Genomic DNA, 20,241 nt, shown 5'->3' with positions numbered 1-20,241 from the left:
TACCACATGATTCAGCAATACCACTCCTAAGCATATATCTGAAAGAATGCAAGTCAGGATACAATAAAGACACTTGCACACCCATGTTTACTGCAGCATTATTCAAACTATGAAACAGCCTAGGTGCCCTACCTACAACTGATGAATGGATCAACACTCAGGGGTCAGGAAAAAGGTTATTTGGACAAAATGATATGTGCATAGGGAAGCTCTCATTGCAAGGGGCCTCCCACAAAGGACTAAATGAAGTATTTTTTAAATTTGACGTTAAAATAGTAGCTTTTAAAAGACCCTTAATATAATTTTAGATTAACTTTTAGTCTTGCTATGCCAGTGTTCAGCATCACAAAAGGAAGGGATTAGGAAATATGAAGTTATAACAGCAGTCCAATAGTCACTACTGAGACCACATGGGATGCTGATTTTCACACTGCTCTCTTTGTTGCATAGCTTTCATTTCCACTCCCTACATGGAAATTACTTGCTGCATACATTAGTAAAACATCCTCTGTTTTAAGCATGCACCTAACAAATAAGGAAGCAAGTTCAAAAGTTGAGGCATTATTTGGGGAACAGGAGTTAAGCTTCAGTTATAAGCTAACAGATTAAGTTGATGTGATTCACAGTGCTGATCATTACCTGGGAACAATATAAAAAGTAGTAAAAGCTTCTTAGTGACATAAAATCACTCTTCTTCAGACACAGGTGGGGTAAACTTACATAGTTCTCTTCTGGTAGCCTGCAGCCTACAGTACAAAGATCAAAAGGTAGTTTTTTTCTACATGTTCAAGGAAATGTGCAACTTAAACAAACAGCACCTGCCTTTGGGTATGGAAAAAAATAGATTCAAAACTTAAACAAAATAAGAGCAGTAAAAACAAACCCGAGGCCCAGCTGCCTTCAGATCACTTCTGCATCTGCATCATCCCATTGGTCATCACAGATGGTCCCCCACTGGCCAGCATGGTACAGCTCCACTTGACCTTCACACCAGCTGCTCCCATCAGCAAGGCGAATGACAGGCAATGCTGGACCTGTGCGGTGGGAAATTTAAAACAGGTTAAACCTGGTTTTGCATCAACCCCTAATATTTATTAAGCCAAACAAGTGGTATGAACATACACATGTATATCTAATATATATTACGGTACTGCAAATCAAATTATTTTCATACAAAAAGCCCTTCAGAGGAAATAGGCTAAATTCACTTTTCTACAACAACCTCAGAAACTAGAAAAGATTCACAAAAAACTGCAGATTACTGGAAACATGATTAATGTTTTACAGTGGTGTAGTACAGGCATTGATTTTTTATTTTATTTAAAGCAACTTGGGCATTACCAACATATTATTTATTTATATACCTATTTGGTAGGACTGGGTTTTAAATTCAAGGCTTTGCACGTATAACACAGGTGCTCTACCACTTAAGCCACACCTCCAGTCCATTTTTCTCTGGTTATTTTGGAAATGGGGTCTCAAGAACTATTTGTCCAAGTTGGCCTCCACCCAAGATCCTTCCAATCTAGTCTCCCAAGTTGCTAGGATTATAGGCATGAGCCATCAGTGCCCAGGAACCAAATATGTAATTATTAAGAATGGTACTTGTGTCTATAACCTAGCTATTTACAGTACAGAAGTACAGAATTATTTTTATATTTGTAGAAACCAAGTCAAAATTACCATTGAAGTCATTACAGCAAGTTGGTGGATATTATGGCCTGGATTTCCAAAATACAATATTGAAAATTCTTTTGGGCATGAATCAGTTCAAATTCATTTCCTCTGTTAAAGAACCACCAGTGATGGCTACACTCCCATAGTCTGCAGTAGCCTGATTCAGCCCTTGTCAGTCCCCAAACTTCTCTGTCTCCATGCTGGACTACAACATCCTCAGCCTTCTGTCCCCACAATTCTTCACATTGGTTCTCACCTCAGAGTCCTGTTCTTGCTGTGCTTCTGCTTGAAATAAAGTCCCACAGATGCTGACACAGTTGCCTTCTCCGCATGTGGTGCTTAACTCTGAAAGGTCTCTTAGTAGGCCTGACCTGATTGCCTTAGCTAAATCTGAACTTCCTAAGGCACTTCCCACCATATTGCCTAATTCTGTCTTCCTCACAGTATTTACTTTATCTAAAACTGTCACTCATTATTTGCATGAAATTATCCCTCTTGGCTAGAATAGACAAAAATACTGCCTATCCTTCTTACTTTTGTATTTCAGGCACCTAGTATACAGAAGGCATGTAATAAGTATTTGTTGACTAGCTGATTTAGCAAGTGATGCTAAAAACCTACAAGGATACCTCAAACAAGGAAAAATAATACACAAGGTCTATGCATTCAGGTTAACAAACAGATGTTAACCATCTTCAGATATAAGGTGTTGCAATGAACACCCCTAGGTCACTCTAGGTGTACTAAACAGAGCCTGTCCTCAAGAATTTTATTGCCTAAGGATGTGGATTAAATGAGTAAAGATAGGAGACTATCAAAACAAAACAAAACAAAAAAAACTGCTGTAGTTTAGAAACAAAGGAGCTTATATTAGTTGGAGGTCATTAGGGAATCCCTTGGAAAAAGATGGACAGAGGGATTTTGGAAGTCAGAGAGGAGGAAGTGTGTTCCAGCAAAATGAATAGTTTGAACAAAAGAATAGAAGCAATCTGGGTACTGGTGTCCAACGCCTATAATCCTAGCTATTTGGGAGGCAGAGATCAGAAGGATCTCTGCCCAGACAAATAGTTCGCAAGACCCTATCTCAAAAATACCCAACACAAAAAAGGGTCGGTGGAGTGGTTCAAACAGTAGAAAGCCTGCATAGAAAACATGAGCCCCTGAGCTCAAACCCCAGTGCTGCCAAAAAAAAAAAAAAAAAGAAGCAAAAGTTGAACATGTTTGGGAAACAATAAGGTAGCCTGATTTTGCTGGACTAAAGGATGTAATATGGTAAAAGTGAACAGGTTGGGTCGTGCATATTTTGCTAATCATTTACCCATATGAAATATGCTTCTAATTCTCCACAGTGTGAGTGGTTGTCAGTAAGTGACATCTGGATATTCATAGTTAAATTTAAATATCATATTTAAGTATTACAGCAGAAATTCAAATGGATAAATATTTGCATATACTTGCATACTGATATTTATACTATAGTTTACTTATATAACTCATGCTTACAATTTGTAAAAGGATAAAAACGGACTTGATATATATGACTGAATGATGACACACAATTCTCGTTATGATGTTTATGTATGATGTGTATTTTTCCTTTAAAATTTGGAATATACAGAAAAATGATAGAAAATGTATTTTTTCTTAATCAATATACTCTCTTTGCCATGGTAATCTTGGAGATAATAAAAAAAATTTTTTGAGAGGAAATTTCAAATCACCTAGAACTTAAAGCCTTTTTGACATATTACCTTTCATTTTACAATTATGTCATACTTTATTTTAAAACATGTTTTTTTTCCTGGTTGTTAAAATGTAGAAAACATAGAAAACCACAAGGATAAAACTGAGATAGTATCCTCATTTTCTTAACAAACACACAAAAAACGTTTGAAAGGAAATTTAGTAAAGGAATTGACTCATATTTTACTTTATAGATAAATAAAACTCTCCACGTTTTCATTTACATTGCTGCTAGTTCCTATGTCCAACCCTTGTACACGATCTACCTCCTAAGTACTGGGAAAGCTACAATTACCAGATGACAAGACACTAAATGTAATTCCCAAATTAAAAAAATGTATTAAAGATCTGTCACTGTGCCCTAAGACAAATTCTTACTTGGTCTCTGTTTGTCTTGTGGTGGGAGCTTTTCTTATGCCACCCCACTCCCACCTTCCAGATAACTGTGCTCAAACAAAAACCACTTCCCGAGCTGCCCACTAGCATGTCAAGTCCTGGGACATCTGGTCATGCTGCTGTCTCCATGGAAAATACAAAATGCAGCACTGTAAGATGTGATAACCTCAGACTGTGGTCTATAACAATAACTGTGCTCCCCAGAAAAACCCATGTACCAACTTAAAGAATAGCTGTTCATTCCTCTGAATATGTTTATATGAACATATAAATAAATATTTTGTACTTAAACCATACTGTTAATTACCACACACCTAGTAAGGAGTCTATAAGAAGCTAACAATCCATTTTTAGGGAATGTTACAATCAAAGAACACTGATACATGATCATACTTTTACATAAAGTTGTATTTTGTATTTGGCTTCAAGATAATGATTTCCCATTTTGTTTCCATCATGATTTCCCATTTCCAAAACAAGTGTTACTTATCTAGTATGAAATATTTCTGTAACAAAACTTACTATTTGAAAACCAAATAAAATTCAAAGAGTTAGATGCACTCATGTTGAAGACTGTCTTTCTTCTTTTTTTCCATACTGGTTATTGAACCCAGGGTCTCACACATGATAGGCAAGTGCACTACCACTGAACTGCACCTCCTGTCCTGAAGATTATGTCATTGAATGATGAAATATGATGATTTAAATTTATTTCTGCACTTAAACTCATTAAGGGAATGATTTAACTAGAGCACTTTTATCATTTGGAATCATGAAACTAAAACAAAAGAATTTTTTGATCCATGGAAAAAGCTACACATGACAGCAGCTGCCATCTCCTGAGGACACACCTGCCCTGCCAGATGTCTTTTTCACAAAGCAATATATTTTCTTCATCTCCTTGGCAACAGATATTGCTCCAATAAATGGGAATAAGGGCCCATCCAGAAAACAGGGCTTATTTTACTATTCCTTTTCTTCTGGAAATACAGATTTATCAAGTGTAAGCAAAATTTTTTGACCAGAGTATTTGGATTTTTAAAGATGGGAGAAATCAATAAAGATGGATGGGAAGGAAGGAATGGAAAAAGCACTAGATTATATAAATTTCAAGGGAATAAAAACATGAGATTAGAATTGGATTGATAAAATAGTAACTTTGTGATCAATCTTGAATAGATATTTGTATGAGCTTTCACTATATAAGACTGATCTGGAAGAAAATGATGAAGTTATTGGTGTAAAAGGGGAGTCTGTGTGGTTTTGTGCAAGAAGTGTGTCACCAGGACCAGTGAGGCTTGAATGCTGGTCTGGACTCAGCTAACAATCACACTGAGCTGTAAGTCCCTCTAAGGCTGTGTCTTCTAACGTGTAAAAAGAGAAGTCAGCATGGTTGAAGACTTTTTCCTACTCCAATATTTTGGATTACCCTTTTCAAATGGATTATTATTACATCCAAGAACAGTAATATATAGAGAAGACCCATTAGCATTTAAAAATATCTTTTATATAGAATTGTGCTGGCAAGACTGCGACACTGATTAATAAAATAATAACATGCAGATGGGATCCTCTTTTGGCTCTTCTATTCCACATATTTTTATAGATAAACTCTGATGTGTACAAATTGATATTAAATGTTAAAAAGATTCCAAAATTATATGATTAATATGGTAATCTCTATAATTGTCTCCCTCTACAGCTTTCATCAAGCAAACAGTGAACATTTGGGAGCTATCCAAAATAAGAATGTATCTTCACAGCACCGTAGCTGTGCAATTATTGTGCAATTCTTGTATATAAAAACAATAGTCACCAGAAGATGATATAAGCAATCAGATGGACTTACTTGAAGTTTATGTTTGCTGGATGATAGTTCAGAGCCTGTGGTCAGTCAAAAGACTAATAACTACAACTATGCTATCGTTCTCGTTCTCTTTGTGTCTCATAGGATATTGTATTCTTTTCTGATTTTCAGGGTAGAGAAAGCACATGTGGGTATGTACACTGACACCCAACATACAAATTTATTACATTGGCTGGCCCTCAAAGGAGAATGCCTCAAATAAGCATTCTTTAAGGCTTGCCCACCCACCATTGACTGTTTGTAGGATGAAATATTCATTGATGAAATCAGCAATGAACATTTACAAGCACCATACACTTCATAGGCCCTGACCTCCCTTACTCTTTCACTACTTTTTACCAACTCCCATTAAAGAAAAATAATTAATTTTAATATAGTAAATTAACCTTATTTGCTGCTCTAATAGAACCTAAAGTCTGAACAAATCTTAGGCCTTCAGATTTGTCTTTATTAAGAACTCAATCTCCATCTTCCCAGTGGGGAGACAGAAGGAATTTGGCAAATTGAAGTTCAACCTCTTCACTTGAATCATCATTCTACCTATTAACACTCATTGATTATTAATCCAAAATATTTGCAAGCTGCAAAGCCTTTTCCAGCTTTTAGACCTGTACTTTTCATAATAAGATAGCTTCCATGCTTTCTGAAAACAAAGGCCAAGAAAAACACATATGTGTACTTAAGAAAAACATAAGATGCAAAAAAGGAACAATAAGAAGAACAAGAATAAAACCTTTTATTCCAAAATGGAGCCTTCTCCTCCTGGAAAAATCCTATGGTGAAAAACATAAAGATGTTGGAACTGGTGGGAGTAAGTAAACAGTGGTCCATTTTACAGTACTAGGATTTGAACTCAGGGCCTCATGCTTGCTAGGCAGGAGCTCTTGAGCCACTCCACTAGCCAATTCTTTTGTGTGTGTGTATGTGTGTGTGTGTGTTTGTGTGTGTGTGTGTGTGTGCGCGTGTGCACGCGTGTGTGTTGGGTATTTTCAAGATAGGGTCTGGAAAACTATTTGCCCAGGGCTGGCTTCGAACCACAATATTCCTGATCTTTGCCTCCTGAGAAGCTAGCATCACGGATGTGAGCCTCCAGCTACCAGCTACACTGGTTCATTTTAAAGACAGTGCATATAACCCAGGCACCATGGCTCAAACCTACAATCCTAGCTACTGGGGAGGCTGACAGAAGGAGTCACCTCCCACAGGACCTTCTCACTGCAGGAACCTAAGTCCTGGACATAACTCTTTACTCATCAGGTGATGACAGCACAGGAAGCATTGTCTCTTTCACATACCAAGAAATGGGATTTGTGGGAGGCTGAAAGTAGAAAGCTAAAAGCAAATGATAGCAACTAAGAACGGCACAGATATCATAATTCACAGAGTAAATGACTTGCTTCCTAGGCCTAAACAATTATTTTGTTAAAAACAATGATCAAAAGATTCTTTAAGGTTTTGCCCATGACAATCAGCCCATTTCCTAGTTCACCAGAGGTGGTAATGTGTGAAGTACATTTGTGTGTGGGGAAAAATTGGTTTCTTCCTTTTGGGGACCTCTCTTTCCAGCTCTTTTGTGAAAAGAGAGAATGAGCAAAGTGACAATAAGGAAGGAAGAATGGCTGCCTAGAACACACCTAATATTTATGGTATGGCCTATTGCTCTATAAACCTACACAGCATGTTACTGTTCTGAATACTGTAATCAACTGTAACATGATAGTATTTGTGCATCTCAGCAGATTAACATGAGAAAGGCAAAATGAAATTACTAGGTGAGAGGGATTTTTCAGTTCCATTATAATCTTAAGGGACCTCCATCTCTTATGTGGACAAAAATGTCATCAAGCAGTACACAACTGTCTTAGCAAACTGATTGGGTCAGATGTGGGTGAACTCACGCCAACTGCAGCTATTGACAAGTAACTGATACATCAGGATCATCCTGGGGGCTGTTATAGACTGTGCCCCAACCTTCATCTCCCCTGTGCCTTCAAACTCACTTTATTTTATTTTATTATTTTGATGTGTGGGGGTACACTATGGCATTTGCACAAGTTCTTAACAATGTACCAAATATATCATACATGAATTCACCTCCTCTACCATTCTCCTTCAGCCCCAACCCCCCACTCCCCATTCCTGGAGTAGTTTCAGCAGGTATCATTTTTGCATTTACATACTTATCTACATATTTTTTGCACCATATTCACCCTCCTACCCCCGTTTCCAAACACCTCCCCACTTCCACTGGTGCCAGCCCCTCCTTCCCCCCAGCAGGACTTGTTCCACCCTCCTGTTTTCTGATTTTATAGAAGAAAAAAGATAAAACAAAAAACATGACATTTTAGCTTATTTGAGATAAAGGTAGCTACACAGGGAGTTTCCTTGTGATATTTTCACATATATATGTATTATAACCCCAAATGGTTTATCTCCTTTTATTTTCTTCATTCTACCTTAATCCCTTTCTCATGGTAGTTTCAGTCAGATTATTTTTATAGTCATTCTTGTATAGTATCCTTGAACCCTGTTCAAGTTCTTAGTTTCCATACCTTCCCATGCATGATCTCCCCTTAGTGTGGCCAGTGTTTCACAATATTGCTGCATTTGTGTTAGGTCTATATTACACATATTAGAGAGAACCTGCAGCTTTTGGCCTTCTGAGTCTCGCTAACTTCATTTTAGATGATGTTTTCCAGTTCCATCCATTTACCTGCAAATAACAAAATTTCATTCTTCTTTATGGCTGAGTAAAATTCCATTGCACATAAACACCACATTTTCTTAATCATTCTTCAGTAGTGGGGCATCTTGGCTGTTTCCATAGCTTAGCTATTGTGAATAGCGCTGCACTAAACACGGGTGTACAGTGCTTTTGTTGTAAACTGACTCACAATCCTTCAGGTGTATCCCTAGAAATGGTGCTGCTGGATCTTATGGCAGGTCTTTTTTTAGATTTTTAAGAAGCATCCATATTGTGTTCCATAGTGGTTGTACTAGCTTACACGCCCACCAGCAGCATAAGAGGGTTCCTTTCTCCCCACACCCCGCATCCTCGCCAACATTTGTTGTCGTTTGTGTTCTTGATAGTAGCTATTCTAACAGGAATAAGGTGGAATCTTAGTGTGGTTTTGATCTGCATTGCCTTTATGGCCAGGGATGTTGAGCATATCTTCATGTGTTTTTTAGCCATTTGGTCTTCCTTTGAAAAGACTCTGTCCAATTCATTTGCCCATTACTTCATTGGGTCATTGATTTTTTGGGGAGTATAGTTTTTTTGAGCTCCCTGTATATTCTGGTTATCAATCCCTTGGTAGATGTATAGATAGCAAAGATTTTTCTCCCATTCTGTGGATGGCCTCTTCAATTTAGAAACCATTTATGTTGTGCAGAAGCTTTGTAATTTCATGTAGTACCATTTGTCCATCCTTTCTCTTAGTTGCTGAGCCACTTGAGTTCTATTGAGGAAGTCCTTGCTTGTATCTACTGCTTCCAATGTATTCCCTGCTCTTTCCTGTACTAGCTTCAAGGTTGCAGGTCTTATATTAAGGTCTTTAATCCACTTTGAGTTGATACTTGTACAAGATGATAAACATGGATCTAGTTTCAGTTTTCTGCAAGCAGATATCCAGTTTTCCCAGCAACATTTGTTGGAGGCTGTATTTTCTCTATCCTTTGTTTTTGGCAACTTTGTCAAAAATTAGGTGGGTGTAGTTGCATGGATTTATATTCTGTCCCACTGGTCTTCATATCTGTTTTTGTGCCAGTACCATGGTTTTTTTTTTATTGCTATGGCTCTGTGGTATAGTTTGAAGATGGGTATTGTGTGATACCTCCAGCATTACTCTTTTTGCTCAGTATTGCCTTAGCTATTTGATGTCTTTGGTGCTTCCAGAAACCTATGGGGTTGATTTTTCTATCTTTGTGATGAGTGTCATTGGGATTTTGATGGGAATTGCATTAAACGTGTAGACTGCTTTTGGTAAAATAGCCATTTTTACTATGTTGACTTCACCAATCCATGAGCATGGGAGATCTTTTCATATTCTGAAGTTTTCTTCAATTTCTTTCTTCAGTGGTTTGTAGTTCTTATAGACATCATTCACATCTTTTGTTAAGTTTATTCCTAGGTATTTGATTTTTTGGAAGCAATTGTAAATGGAATTGTTTTCCTATATTCTTTCTCAAACTGTTCTTTGTTGGTGTATAGAAAGGCTACTGATTTTTGTAAGTTGACTTTGTATCCTGCTACTTTGCTGAAGCTGTTTATGGTGTCTAGGAGTTTTTTGGTGGAGTTTTTCAGGTCTTTTAGGTAGAAGATCATGTCATCTGCAAAGAGGGATAGTTTGAGTTCTTCCTTTCCTATTTGCATTCTTTTTATTTCTTCTTCCTGTCTTATTGTTCTGGCTAGGAATTTTAAACTATGTTGAATAGGAGTAGAGAGAGTGGGCACATTTGTCTCGTTCCTGACTTTAGGGAAGATGGTTTCAGTTTTTCCCCACTAAGTATGATGTTGGCTATAGGTTTGTCATATATAGCCTTTATTATGTTTCATTCCTAGTTTCATCGGAACTTTTATCATGAAATGGTATTGATTTTTACCAAAGGCTTTCTCTACATCTATTGAGATGATCAAATGGTTTTTGTCTTTGCTTCTGTTAATATGATGTATTACATTTATCAAACTCACTTTTCCCACCATAAAGTCATAATACCCCTAAAGTAGAAAAGAATCCCAAGCCTTATAACAGCACATAGTTAAGTGAACATTCTAAGCCAGTCCTGGGTTCACCTGATTTTTACCCTAAGTGGAAAGGCATTCAGTAGGGCTGATTCAGCCTCCAGTGTGTGCACAGTATGCTTCTTTCTTCAAATGAGGATTGAGCACACTGTATTTTTTTAAATTAACAACCTGAGATCAGTGCTAATTATATTTTCTCTCTCCCTCTCTCTTTTCTTCTTTTTGATGGTTCTGGGATTGAACTTAGGGCCTTGTGCATATTAGGCAAACACTTACCACTGAGCTACATCCCTAACCCTTATACTTTCTCTTTTTATCTAGGCACAAAGAGAGTCCAATTATAATTTTTAAAGAGAGACAGCAGAAGAGAATGACTAGTATCAGATCTTGCAGTCAAATATTAGATTACATCACATATGAAGTTCTTATTATATATTACCTTCCATCTTCACATGAGGTCATCCATAAGAAACAGAAACAAAGTTAGATGCTCTTGCTTATAAATCAGCTGTAAATAGCTACATTATATCTTCCTTCTATTTGATTTGTTCATCCACTAGAGAACAATAAGTACATTTTCCAATTTTAACCTCAAACAATAATCATAAAAACTCTAAAGTATATGTTCAGAATTTCAAAAAGATGCTAGTTTTGAAAACATTGCCTAGTATTAGTCTTAAGATAATAGCCACTCAGCAGTGTGGTTTGTTATAATTGAATAACCCTGGAAATTCAAGTCCTCTTACATAGGACTCCCACTGAGCTGTCCCACAGCCCACAATCTGAGTCATTCTTTTTAGTCTTTAAAAAGTCAAAATTTGAATTCAAGCACCCCTAGCAAAGAAAACACTAAGTTTTCTTCTGACTTTAAGTGTTAATTAAGACCCTGCATTCCTCTTCTCACTCTTCTCCATGAGACTGGTTGCACAGCTAGCATTGGAACATAGCAATTGAGTATTTAATCAGAGATTGACTCTATCTCAAACTTAAAATTTCATAAAATTCTGCTGAAAAACATCCATGGTGTCCTTTATGTCATAGGTTAAGAATTTAGGAAATCAAGAAGAAAAAAATAAGTCTTGCAAAAAATTCTGATGTAATTTGCACGTTTCAAAATTATTATGTAAGGCTTTATGATAATTTTCCAAAAGTATTCTGTTCATATATTACCCATTCATTTCATTTGTACTGGCTTACCCACCCACCATATTATTTTCCATATCATCATCCTTAAAAAATTTAAGCATTTAAAAAAAATCACATTTCTCATGACAAAGTCCAACTGAATTCCAACAAAAGGCAATAATAAATGGAGGTAAACACTGCACTGCCAATTCCTGATTATTCAGGAGAGAACATGGGCCTGGATCATTCATAGGACAGATCATCTCAAAAGCACACATTCTAAACTTTGTAAAGTCTGACTAAGCCACAGCAGACCCTGATTAGCACAGTCAAACGTGTCAAGTGCAGAATGTGTTTAAAATGCAGAATGTCTGAAGAGTTCAAATGAACTTTACAGATTTTTAAATCACACAACCTCTTTTGCAGAGACCACAAAATATGGCTATCAAAAACACCACTTTATTTTTTTAATCGACAGTTCATTTGTTCACCTCAGACTTTACTGAAAATGATATTTAAATTAATCTCTTATCCTCTTTATTCATTCCCCACCACTACCAAATTACATGTCAAAGGATTGGAAGAAAGTTCTAGCAGCAAAAACAAACTAGAATTCTACTTATGCATGTCAAGACACTTAAGTGCTTAGGCATTTAAAATAGTGCTAAAACCAAAAACCTATCAAGAAGAAATGATGTGCACATATCATTCAAATGAGTGAGGCACCTAGAGATGAGGAGAAAACACCAGTACAATGATGACCGTGACATTCTATGGCAATGATAGAGCTGGAAATGTTTCCAAGACAACTATCAGCTGCACCATCTTTTTGCAAATGCTCCAAACTTACTGTGAAAGCCTGGATTCATTTAGCGACATCTGCTGTGTGGCAAGAACTGTGGGGTATCAGCCAATTTTCTTTAAAAAAATGAATACAAATATTTGTGATTCTGAAAAGGTAATTTGCATGTCAATGACTAGTGAATTCTCTGTCAGATTACACTCCCAGCACAGGACCAGCCAACTCCCCCACTACACACACACACACACACACACACACACACACACACACACACACACACACACCTTCCTAGCAGTGCCCCTCTACAGATGGCTTTTTCCCTTGAGAGCCACAAAAATTTCTAGTGTTCCAAGCAAACCATCTACATAGATAAGTCTTTCCTTCCTTCCTCTTTCCCTCCCTCTCTCCCTCTGTCCCCCCTCCCTTTCCTCCTTCCTTCCTTCCTCCTTTCTTTTTCTTTCTTTCTCTTTTTTTTTTGAGAAGGATTTTCACTGTGTAGCCTACTCTGAATTAGAACACTGATCCTTCTGCTTCAGCCTCTTGAGTGCTGGGATTATAGTACTGCACCACCATGCCTACTCACTGTATTTCTTTCATGGCATATAATTTTATGAAATTCTCAATTCTTCTAAGAATTAGTTGAAACACCTTTTTAAAAATATATGAAAGTGGCATGCAATGTATATCTGTTATCCCTGCACTTGGGAGACAGAGGCAGAAGCACTGCAAGTTCCAGGCCAATCCCCAGACAAAGTTAGCCAGACCCTACCTCAAAAGCAGAAAAACAGAAGGTCTGAGAGTGTGGCTCAGATGACAGAGCACTTAGTAGCAAGCATGAGGCTCTGGGTTCAATCCCAGATACTGCCAAGGGGAAAAAAATAAAAAAATTTTTAAAAAACCCTCACAATGACAATTTAAAATTTACAATCTCAAACAGAGGTTTTAGGTCAACTGTATTAGTCATTATGAATGTATAGAGCCAATCAGTAATGGACAAAAGTCTGGAACTGTGAAGGTTGTGTGTGATGGCATATCAAAGAAAAGAGCCCCCAGAGTTCATGAAAGGAATTGCTAAAAAAACAAACAGACAAACCACAGTCACTCACTGCTGGTATCACAACTATTTACTTCATGGCAGAAAAGTACCAACGTGCAACAGTGCTTAGAATTCTGTTTCTTAATTCCTTGGCAAAAACGTTTAACTTATTGTTATTTTACTTTATATTTTTATTCTATGTTAACATATCTACAGCTTCATAAAAGAACATAAATATAACAGATTCATGGATGTATGTTATAAAAATTTGCTTCACTGACAACTTTGCTAGGAAATAGAAATTTGAAAACTGACATTCAAGGGTTGTCTTTAACCATCTTACCAGTCTCAATTAATGCAAGGTAAACTAGAAAAGAACAGCTAAGGGGATTAAAATTCCCTTCACAAATCTCATTAGTTTTTCTTCTTTAAGGCTGCTGTTTCTGAATTGTGCATGCCTAAGAGATGTCACAGTACTGATCGCCAATACCTATGAATTTGATCTTACTTGGAAATAAGGCCTTTGTAGATGAGCAAGTCAAGATGAGGTCATTGGGGTGAGCCATAATCCATTATGTCTGTGTTCTTATACCAAGGGAAAATCTGGACAGAGAGACACGCACAGGGAGTATGCCATGTAAGTACTGGAGTTATTCTCCCATAATCCAAGGAACTAGGAGAGCACCTTGGAACAAATCCTTCCCCAGTGCCTTCAGAGGGAATTTATTCAGCCAACACCTTGATCTTGAAGTTTTTTTTTCTATAAGCCATTCATTCTGTGGTACTTACTGTAGCCCTAATAAAGTAATGGGACCATTATGGTATTAACCCTCCTTGGCCAGGTAGACAAGCTTCTTTTCCTATACTCCTTAAGTCAAGGAGGCCCAAAGGAAATATTAGGAACAGAATCAAATAGGTCAACTACCTTTATTCTGTACATTCAGATCTTTCCAAAAGAGAGCAACTGAAAAGATAAGCCAATTCAATTAACTAATTAAAATGTACTAATAAACTAACATACACTCATTTAAAGGAAGAAAAAGCAGCAAAGACAAAGACCTATTCCAGTAGTTTTCTGAAGAAAATTAGTAATAAATATTTTTTAAATCTTTTAAAATAACAGTTTGGTAAAGAGGGGAAAAAATTCATGTTTTTTTCTACACACTCTCTGATAGTACTATACTATTCTTATCTATAATTATATTGACAATTGATCTATAATTTAAATCTGTTTTAGCACAGAGAAATAGTAAATTTTATTCAAATAGCCCCTGGTCAAATCATCTTTTAACATACAAGGCATTTCCCTGAACCAATATCCAACCAAACTATACTTGCCTCCATTAGTTCACATCTATAATTCATATTAACTGTTCATTTATTATTCATGTACCTACCTTTAATGCCCAAAAAAGTCTGAATTGGTCTAATTCAAAATGAGAGAATATCCTCTTGATAACCAGTTCTATCCATTACATTGTGCTTATTAGAAATTTATATATCTTATGAATTATTCCTTAGTTTAAAATATTCTATGATGTCCATTAAAGAAGACTTTATCCATGGTTAAGTTCTGGCATACTAACAACGTATGCAGGAAACTCACAAATTGTGTGTCCCAGAAACATTTACACATGCACAAGCGATGCTGTGTAAACAGTTCACTGCACAACACTGAGTGATGAAATTAACCGAATAGTAATCCCCTTATCTGTCTTACAGAGCATGGACCACAGAGAAGGGAATAAAAACATTTATTATTCTTGAGACAGCTCAACTAGAAAACACAGGTCAGGTGATCCTTTATTTATCTTGGGATATACTGCATCTACTGTAAACTCAGTGAGTGTTCAGTAATCTATCCTTGCCCCAATACAGAAATCAGTATTTTCCACCACCTTTGGTGTCCCCTTTTATGATCCTAATAGAAAGTATTCTGGATGAATATACCTGTATGGTTTGTATGGTTTTAGTGCTTTGAATACAATGAAGTTTTATTAATATTGTTGTATCAATTTGCAGGAAGGAGGAGGAGGGGAGACAGGAGGATCTGCCCTTGAACACTAGGTGCTAAAGATGCAAAAATAAGCATTTCCTGATGTTCTAACATCATTGTATCAACCATGTAAAAGGCAGTCTACATCAGTTGTTCATATAGTAAACATCTGAATATTTGTTTACTATTCAGAGTAGCAAGAAAAGTTTTTAAAAACTGCTTCCCTGCACTTAGAACAAAAATGTTTAAAAAATATTAATAAATCATTTTAACCTAACAATTGAACTAACTTTGGTATTCTCAACTGTTATGGAATTATTTATTATAGAAATAAATCTGTCAGTAATATTTGCTGCAGATAGCATATTAAAACAAGACAATATGTTTTCTCCACCAAATCAGGGTCTAAATATTATTCATTTAGATACGGATAAAAAGAAAAGGATGTAGAATTTCACAGCATGGTATTTTAGATTACTTACTTTTTAATTGCACTGTTTCCCAAATATAAGAATAAATCCTAAACATGTTCCTTAGCAAAACCTGTTGGCTCTCCTTAAGAACTACCTTGCTTCCTATTAACCTAGGTATGGCTCATTGGCTATTCCTTTCTAGAGAGAATCATAAAGTAACATGTGATCTAGTGTTGGTCAATGAAATAGTAGAGGGGTCTGCGAAGAAATTCTAGAAAGTTTTCTTTGCTCTTTCACAGGGAGAGGGGCCTTTTCTTTCTCCTGTAGGTTGCCTTATCTCTAAGTGGAGCCTAAGGATAAAACCCCACATAGAAAGTAGAGAAGCCAAGAGAACAGTGTGGAACAGAACTGCCTCTGATGGAGGCAGCCAATCAGATGGACCTCTTGTAATATAAACAATAAATTTAAGGATGAGGATGTAGCTGTATGGTAGAGTGTTAGCCTAGCATGTGTGTGACTTTTGGTTCAAACCCCAATGCAATAAAATTTAAAAATTAATTAATTAAATTAAAATAGAAATTAATCTCTGACTGTTTCACTCATTTTGAATTGGGTTGTCTATTTTTTGCCACTGAAATCAATGTAATTAAGTCAAACCACATTCATATTCAAACTCATAATTATCATTTGTTTTCTTTCCCAAATTATTAACAAGTCTCATTATTTTCACAATCATGTTTATAATGTATGCCCATATTTTGCTTTTAATATTATTATAATTATTTTTCCATTTTATGTATGTAATCTTTACAGTTATTACTTTAGTGTAGGCATTATATCCATCAAAAGAAGGTACCTATAAATAGTACATTATTACTGGATATTTCCTTTTGTCCTCACAGTTGTAAACCAAACTACATTTGCAAAATTACCATAAACACACACACACAGGTCAGTGACCACATAAGTAAACATACTCCTGGCCAGGCAATATCTCATAAAAAGTAATAGAAACTGGATAACTTATTTTCTTCTTAAAACAAAAGATGTTCACACTACTTCAGAGTCAAATAATGCCCTAAATCTAAATGTTTTACAGAAGCCTTAGCCAGACTGAGCTCCATATTTAAAATCCAGCCAGGAAATATATCAAATCTGGTATTGCCAATAAATGTTTTTCAACACCTACTACATAAAATCAAGATGCAGAATTAAAAGGCGGAGAGGTGGGGGAAGCTTTCAGCTAACTTCTTAATTAACATTCTTTTCAAACAGCAGAAGAACTTCAAAGAGGACAGTTTATAAACAGTATTTGGCCGACAAGCCACCATCTCTGTTGGAAGGAAGAGATCTGCGGTGAGTAGGTGCATATGAGCAGATTAGCATGATTTAACAACCACAAAATCAGAACTGGAAATCATTTTGTTATGGTTTGGATTTTAGATGCTCCCCAATGGCCACATATTAAAGGCTTGGTTGCCAGCTTATGGCACTATTGGAAAGGTGGTAGAACCTTTAGAAGTTGGGGCCTAGTCAGAGGAAACAAGGTAATTGGGGGAATGCCATTGAAGGGATATTGAGACCCCCTCAAACTCTTTCTCTTTGCTTCCTGGCTGAAATTGAAGTTAGGTGAGCAGCTTTGCTCAGAACCAAGTGGTTCTGCCTCATCACAAACCTACAGAGCCAAGTGACCATGGGCTGAAACTCTGAAACCGTGAGCCAAAATAAGTCTTTCCTCCATAGTGGATCACCCTTCTAATCCCAGCTACTCAGGAGGCAGAGATCAGGAGGATCAGTGCTCGAAGCCATTCCAGGCAAAAACTTAGCTAGACCCCCATTTCAACAAAAAAACCGGTGTGGTGGTAGGCTCTTATCATCCCAACTAAGGGAGGCAAAGGAGGAGGATCACAGTTCAGCCACCATGAGCAAAAAATGAGAAACCCAATCTAAAAATTAGCTAAAACCAAAAGTGCTGATGGTATAGTTCAAGTGGTAGAGCACTTGCCTAGCAAGCAAGAGGCCCTGAGTTCAAACCCCAATACCACCATATATAAAGAAATCTTTCCTCCTTTCAACTTTATTATCTTAGGTATTTTGTCACAGTGACAGGGAGCTGACTGACACAGATTGTCTCTGGTAAAATTTCAATTATTAGAAGGTTATCATTTATTCTGTCTGTTTTATCTATCAGTTGTCAACCTCCAAAGGTTTAATCCACTTGGTTGCTTGTGAAAAAGGAGTGTTTCTAGCACAGTGCCATGCAAGTTGCCCCAGCCACTGTGCCAGCCTGAGCCTGGAGAAGTGATTACCCTTCCTACTCAAGAAGCACTAACTTATCACAAGGACTTGTGGGAAATCAGTCAGTTGCCTGTTAAATCTCCCTGTAGAAATGTGCCGGCACCCTGGCTCACATTCAGTTAGTGATCTAGGTTATTGTTATCTCACATTGGTCAAATTCCAATGGTGCCATTTTCTAAAATCACACAGAAAGTTACCATTGGGGTCCCTTGTGCATGCTACTAAGACTAGCAGGATGAAGTCATGGAATGATGATGTTAGCCCACATCATCACCACCACTACACATTCCAGGGGATTCTGAATGACCTCCCGTCGATTGTCACTGACCATGAAAGAGTGTCCAGTAGGCAAGGTAATTGAATGTACATTCCATTCCTGATCCACATGTGAAAATTACTCAGGACCCTGATGCTAGAGCCCAGACATCTGCATTTTAACAAATCCCTAGGTAATTCTAATGCTCATTACAAGAACCAACTCCCTGGGCTACCTAGGTATTCCAATCCCCAGAAACTTTTCTTTTTTTTTTTCACTAATACACAAATTTCATAAGGCCAGAGTCTGGGCATCACCTTTCTTGTTCTCTGACATTTGAGCCACTGGAATGCCCTTGCCCTGCCCTGACTCACCTGAGATCCCCACCCTGCCCCTTCAACTTGGCTTCAACAAACTCTCCACCCAGAACACACCAACTTCCTCATTTCTCTGGATGCAACTAGAAACTGGCCACCAGTTTATTTTCTAAAGGAGGGACAGCATTACTATATATTGTTCTTTTCTTTGCCTTGGTTTTCTGTAAAGACAAAATATTTTTAAGGCATAAGAGACTGGAATTAATGTGCATTGTACTATAAACATAATTCCCCTTCTTCCTTTCTTTCTTCCTCTGAGACCAGTCCATAAGCTATCAAATGAGTATTACTATACTGCACAGCTATTTCTACATGGTATATAAGTAAAGAAACAGCACAAAATGAGCTGAGAAGTAAAAATGAACATATTCAACCTTATTTTCTCCTTCATTCCTGGTAATTTGCCTTTGGTATCTTCAACAGTAAAATGTTGGCACTCCTTTATAAGGTTGCTATGAAAATTAAAACAGAAAACAAACAAAATGCTTAGTCCAGCATCCTGTGCAGAGTGTGTGTTCAGTAAGTCCTAGCTGTTATTAAGCAAGGTCATTTTGTGTACATGCGCAGAGCAGGAAAAGTCCTTTGAATTAATTTGTTCATAACCTGCTTTTCTCCAGAGGAGAATACCAAAGTTAAGCGTCTTACCCAGCATTGCAGACTAAAAGCACGACTCAATCAATATTCTTTTACCACTCCATAATATTTTTGTTCGAACCCCCTTATTGAAATGCCAGAATAGTAAAGTTCTAAGGGTTGGAATCTGCAAGTCATTTCAAAGGTATGGGTTTTGCCCAATCAGACCTGCAGGAGTAAATGACAGAATGGGAGGCCTTGGTTATCAAGTCTGAGTCTGTAAAAGTAATTTGATTATTACATAGACAATTGCTTTCCTGATTTTGTTTTTGTTTTGTTCTTGGTGGGGGAGGGCATTTATGTCTCTCCCTGGGTGTTTTCTTTTGTTTCTCTTGTGTTCAATTATCTTACACACAGCTACTATGTAATGTTTGGGGTTTTGTCTGTTGACAGCTATGAATCTAAAAGCATTGAGAAAATTTAAATTTCTATCCAATTACAGGGAGTGGGGTGGTGGGGAATACTAGAACAAGTTATTCTCCTCATTAAGAAAATAAAACTGAAAGTTAATTATGTCTGAAAAAAAGCAATAAATCACTATAATTTTTTAAACTTAATTTCAATTTTAGTATGTCTTTACATAATTTAAGGAGAAATCGTGTATTCTTTCCTACACATTTATTCCCTAATAACTCTTCACCTTTATCTATTTATAAAACTAAGAATAATTAGAAGGTAAGATATCTGTCAATACAGCTCAATAGACTTGAGATTTTACTACAAATAATCTCTTACAGTAAATGAGATAATACTAGGGCTCTCTGTTTGATATCACTTCACCTCAATTTTTTATAGCTCATTGGCATTCCATCCACGAATCATGAGTATAGCAATGACTTCATTCTCTAGGATGAAGGGTAATTGATCTCAACCTTCCTATC

Source organism: Castor canadensis, chromosome 9 (genome assembly GCF_047511655.1).
Source record: "Castor canadensis chromosome 9, mCasCan1.hap1v2, whole genome shotgun sequence".
Taxonomy (NCBI): Eukaryota; Metazoa; Chordata; class Mammalia; order Rodentia; family Castoridae; genus Castor; species Castor canadensis.
Note: the sequence above shows the minus strand (reverse complement) of the source record.